Source organism: Gouania willdenowi, chromosome 5 (genome assembly GCF_900634775.1).
Source record: "Gouania willdenowi chromosome 5, fGouWil2.1, whole genome shotgun sequence".
In the NCBI taxonomy this organism is placed as follows: domain Eukaryota; kingdom Metazoa; phylum Chordata; class Actinopteri; order Blenniiformes; family Gobiesocidae; genus Gouania; species Gouania willdenowi.
The window spans coordinates 20,600,094-20,606,093 of NC_041048.1; the positions used below are offsets into that span (position 1 = coordinate 20,600,094).

The window sequence follows — 6,000 nt, forward strand, 5'->3', positions numbered from 1 at the left end:
GAAACAAAGTCATAATTATGAGAAACAAAGTCATAATTATGAGTTAGTAAAGTCATAATTATGAGAAACAGTCATAATTATGAGTTAGTAAAGTCATAATTATGAGTTAGTAAAGTCATAATTATGAGAAACAAAGTCATAATTATGAGTTAGTAAAGTCATAATTATGAGAAACAAAGTCATAATTATGAGTTAGTAAAGTCATAATTATGAGAAACAAAGTCATAATTATGAGATAGAAACATTTTTGGTACATCCACCCATGGCACTGACCAGAAGTTTGTTGTTCAATAAACGTGCTACTTCAGCCACATCAGTTTTATCCTTTCAATGCCAGAGCCATCTCTCAGCGTCAGCTACTCACCACATGAGCTGCTGTAAATGTGTTAAAGTATCTCATAATTATGACTTTACTAACTCATAATTATGACTTTCCATGATGACCTTTTTTTAGTGGCGGAAATGGGCTTCCATAATGGATAGCACAACAACATTCTGAAATTACTGCACTGCATCACTGTAGGTATCCAGTTATACTACACAACTATAAACAACAGATTGTGCGGTGTTTATTTGCAATTATGAGGAAAATTATAGAGATTTTTAATATCGTTCCTTAGGTAAAATTTTGACCGAGTCATTTGTACTTCACTCAAGTAGAAAAAGGACAGTACTTGGTCCACCTCTGCATGGATATGCTCACCATTTGTATATCAATCGATCCCAGCGTGGTGCAAGTCCTGAAAAATGATGTACTGGAGTACAGAGAGCATCCCACCAGAGTTGCCCTCTCTCTGACTCCCTCTGTCCATCAGACCACTGCAAAGAAGATGGCTTATACCACCAAGACATCTGAGAAAATCTTGAGCAAAATCCTGCTCAGGTGGAGGTGGCTCTGGCCCTCAATGTCCAGTTTGTCAAGATGAACACAAGTACACGGTCTCCAACCTACTGTAAATGATTCACCTCAATAATTACATATTTGATTTAGAGTTTATGTAGAAGTGTAATTACATTGAACAAAAATAAAAATGCAATTTTTGTTTTGGCTCCCATTTTTCATGAGCTGAACTCAAAGCCACATCTGTGCAATAATGATGCTGTCTAATCAGCAATAATATGCTACGTGTGAGGTGGGATGATCAGGATAATCAGGACTGCAGAAAAGATTGTTGGTGTCGATCTGCCCTCCATCCAAGACTTATACCTGTCCAGGGTCAGGAAACGGGCAGGTAACATCACTGCAGACCCCTCACACCCTGCACACAATCTGTTCAAACTCCTCCCCTCCGGCAGACGCTACAGGTCACTATCACTCTGATCAACGCTAAACAGTCAGAGTGTCAGACCTGTTTCTGTGAAATAACCCTGGAACTAAACATAACAACCCTGGATCAATCTGTCACTGAGAATGTTCATGTACATACTATTTAGATGATGGTGAACTTCTACAGCTCCATCATCCAGTCCATCCTCTGCTCCTCCATCACCATCTGGTACACTGCAGCTACGGCCAAGGACAAGGCCAGACTGCAGCGTATCATCCACTCTGCAGAGAAGGTCATCGGCTGCAATCTGCCCTCCCTCCAGGACCTGTACGCCTCCAGGATTTTGAGGCGTGCAGGAAAGATTGTGGCCGACCCCTCCCACCCCGGTCATAAACTGTTTCAATCTCTCCCTTCTGGAAGGAGGTTTTGGTCCATCAGGACCAGAACCTCCAGACACAAAAACAGCTTCTTTCCCTCTGCCACCATCCACATGAACACACCCCAAGTCACCCACTGAAGCCCCCCCCCCACTCACCACCTCCATGATGACATTATCTGCTGCACTGTATATATATATATTTATCCTTTATTTATCCCTCATCCTTTATATTTATCATTATTATTGTTGCTGGGTTGTTCTTTGTTTTTTTTGTTTGTTTTCGTGCACCAACTACCAAGACAAATTCCTTGTACTGTCCTTAAAACTGTACATGGCCATTAAAAACATTTCTGATTCTGATTTAATTGAAATGTTCACCTGCACTATTGTCTTATCATTTTATTTAGTTTTGCACATATTAGTCTACTGTTTATATTTATTTTTTTTCTAGTTAATTGTTATTTAATGTTTTCACTATTAGAGAGCACAGTTTAATCAAGTCAAATTCCTCGTGTATAACGTACATCACATGGTCAATAAAGTTGATTCTATTCTACCTTGCAAAGGAGCTCACTAACAGCTGTGTGAACAATTGCGAGAAATAGGTCTTTTGTGTAGTTTTAGATTTTAGCTCATGAAAAATCGGAGCAAAAACAAATGCGTAGCATTTATATTTTTGTTCAGTGTAATTATCAATGCCTAAGGCAGTTATAGGCAAGTGGTGACCCAGCGGCCACAAGCACCAGTTTAATTTTATGCAGCATTAAAGTTCACTCAAAGTGACTCCCAAAACAAACTGAAGTGCTTGATGAAAAAACAAAAATGACTACAAAAGAAACAAGCACTTTGTTAAAACTGCAACAAATCCATTGCCCTCTTAATGAGAACCTGAGACCGATGGCTGTAGCAGCCTGCTTTGACTCAACCTACTGAGCGTCACTATGTTGAAACTCATACTCCATACTGACAGTATTGGAATTGATAGTTTAGAAGAATGTAATATGTGAATAAACTGCTTTTAGCAGCCAAAGGTGAAAATGCAAGTTTTTCAAAAGAAATTTGAATGTTTAAGAGTGAGAATTAGGCATTCCATACGTAGACTGCAAGTATAGTACAGACCTTAAGGTCTAGCTTCTCTAGGTAAACTCAGGATTCAACTCAAATCTTTGGTCTCCTATTTAGCCCTGCTAAGATGTTGATAATTACCATGAGGTCACCATGTATTATAAACTTTAAAGTATAGGTGAATTAAAAATCAGCTTTATTAATGTACTGCATCAACTTGGAGAAGTTGAGACTAAAAGTTGTAGTCAAATTAGGATTTAAGATTTTTTATTGTTCAATACACCACATGACAGATGTCAGCAAAGGAGTCGTTTCATGGTCCATGAACATGGCAGCTGTGTTTAAAGATGACATCCATCCATTGTCGTTGCCTTGTTCCAGTCAGACATTCACAGCTGGCAACACGACAATGTCATGTAAATCCAAAGTCCAGAGGCTTTAATTCACTGATGTAAACATGACACCCCATTCAGCCACGTGCACCATGTCGTCAGGGACAGGCTCAGACAGGAGTCACAGCTGGGTTGATGAGGCTTACTTTGACCTCTGCCTCATCTTTCGCCTTTTACGCTTCAGCCTTTTGAGAAAGAAAACTGTCGTTACTGGAAGTGGGGTGTTTGAACTGTGCAACAACTTTTCACCTTTACAGCAATAAGATGCAGCATTACTGAATCTAAGTCAGCCAAAGATCTCTAACCAATTCTAGAAATAATGTATTCTCTAGTACAGGACTTCCTGAAACTGAATGTTAATTTTGTGTAACCCTATTCCAGGTCAAAAATACATCAGAAGTCATTTAATGCCAACATATTGTGAAAACCAGCGTCAGACTGGACCGTTACAGTAATTATTAATACAATCTCAATTTTGTTGTTACCCACAAAGCTAGCGCAACAAAATGTGAGATTATTGCACTGTATTCACTAGTGCAAATAATTAGCACTGCAATCAAAGCAGAAGTAAAATCTGCAACACCGGTAGACACGCTGCTGCATCTAGATTTCATTTAAGTCTATGCTTTCACACCTCATGATCTATACAGATCACAGAACTTTATACCCAACTAGGAAAAGTACTTTTTATTCAGGACTCAGAAATCTTAAATCAAAAGGCAATGCATGACACTAGGTTAGGCAATAAAACAATAAACTACAATAAAATCACAAAATATAAATTCTTACCTGCGCATACGCTTCTTCCTCCACTAAAGAACAAGAGAAAAGACATTAATTGCATGCATTATTTGATTGTATCGGTCATTCCCTTTAAATAATACAAATGCAGTTTGTTTATTTTAAACCCAAACAGAAATACAGAAAAAAAAAAAATTAAGCTAAGCATCGGGCTTCTGTTTTACAATCAAAACATTAATGACAAAATCTGGTTCCGTTTGGTATTTGAATATTTACAGGGAACAGATTTGATCCTACAGACTTGAGCCAGGTCAAAAAATGAGTAATGCATTAAGTCAGGGGACAATCTGACATACTAGTTGATTGACATTTTATTAACACAAATTTAAATAAGATGTGGAGATTCAAACACTAACATTTTTGATTAAAGGAACCACAAAATTATTTTTCAAAAACTACAATAATGTTGCTGAAACATTGTGTGCAGAGTTGATAGGATTGTTTAAGACTTATTTTAGTGGTTTTCTGCTTCCACTTCAGTTTTTATGTAATCTGGTAGTTTCAGCTCATAAAAAGCCTTATTTAATGGTGTTATGGTCCAAATAGAACACAAATAAACTGGTGAACAATCATCAACTGTGAGCCTGGTGCAAGGCAAAATATTGATGAAAAAAAGAAAATCTACTATTAGAGACTTTTGCAAAAATTGAGTTTTAGTGAGAGCAGTCAAAAAACACTTTCCATGGGGTAATACCTAGTGCAGGGGTCAGCAACCTTTACTCTCAAAGGAGCCATTTTGCTTAATCTCACCAGGATTAAAGTCCTTCTGGAGCCGGAAAAAAAAAAAAAAAAAAAAAAAAAAAAAAAACCTTCTCAATGCAAACAATACAGTGTATAAAATTCTATAAAGTTGAAATAATATCAAATAATTTTATGAGTTAATGAATTTAATTTCTTGCAACATATCAAGCAATCTATTTTCTTCCAGAATGGTCTTTTTGTTAGTTTTGTTATCTTACAACTTAGTTAGCCACAGGTGCAAGTTATTGCACAATGTGATTTATTTTTAGGTTAACAAATTGTTTTTATCCTAATTTTATTTGAAGTTAATGTCATTATTCATCAATACCCTCTGTAAGAAATAATAATTAATTATTTATTAAGTTTTTGGAAGCTATCTAGAGCCATTGCAAGAGTCAAAGAGCCACATGTGGCTCCAGAGCCGCAGGTTGCAGACCCCCGACCTAGTGTAACCAATGGACACAAAAGTTGATCCCAACAGAGGACCAGTAGATACTTAATTAACTTGTTCCTTGAATCAGATATGTGCAAGTATTACAAAATTTGTTTTTATTCATGTATTCAGAAAATTTTAATTCACCAGTATCCAGAAGTTTCACCCTAATGAATCTTAGTCATAACTATTATTCAATAATAAGTAAGAACGCTGCTCATCTAGTTTTCAGGTCCTGTATTTCCATATTGGTTTTAAATCAGCACATCACGTTTTTATTAAATAAATTAGTATCCAAAGAACGAACAATACACGTATATTAGTAAATACACGTGCAGGCACCAGCGTGGTCCTGGTGCATGCACCAGTAGGCCTTTACGCTAAGCTAGCCTTGAGGAAAACTACTTATATCCAGAAACACGCAAATAAGGTTAATTTCGTTGAGATAAATCGCAAAACCATAAGGTTAATTTCGCTGAGATAAATCGCAAAATCATCTACATAGCAACAAGAAAGGAGAGACACGAGTAATTTTGCTCAGGAGTTAAAAGACACCAATCGGTGAAGCGACTGGCGGACAAACGGCATAAAGAAGCTTAATGTCAAGATTTCTTACCTTAGCTCTCATCGTGTGGAGAGATGTCTGTGAAATAAAAAGAAACAAATGGTCAGTACCTGCAGATGTTTACGATTAATTAAGGATTCGTTTGGATTTCATTTTGCCGGCGCTGAAAATGTACGCACCTCAAACTGAGAAGAGCAGCGGAAAGAGGATGTGACGGAGCGCAACTGGAGTATTTATATAAAATATGACGTCACGAATCCCAAGAGCACGATGGGACATGTAGTTTTACAAGAGCTGTGGAGTCATTATAATCACTGACCGTAGAGGACCAGTCTGTGAGGGCCGTGTACTGATAC

General features: G+C 37.3%; 1 long non-coding RNA gene across 1 annotated transcript; it reads right to left on the reverse strand.

Moving 5' to 3' along the window:
- Positions 1 to 2,962: 2,962 nt before the first annotated feature.
- On the reverse strand, positions 2,963 to 5,874 carry LOC114463600 (uncharacterized). The gene is made up of 4 exons (XR_003674108.1): positions 5,824 to 5,874; positions 5,696 to 5,722; positions 3,894 to 3,916; positions 2,963 to 3,289 (listed from the first exon to the last, which is right to left on the reverse strand). It is a non-coding gene; the product is annotated as an uncharacterized LOC114463600 (long non-coding RNA).
- Positions 5,875 to 6,000: the final 126 nt, after the last annotated feature.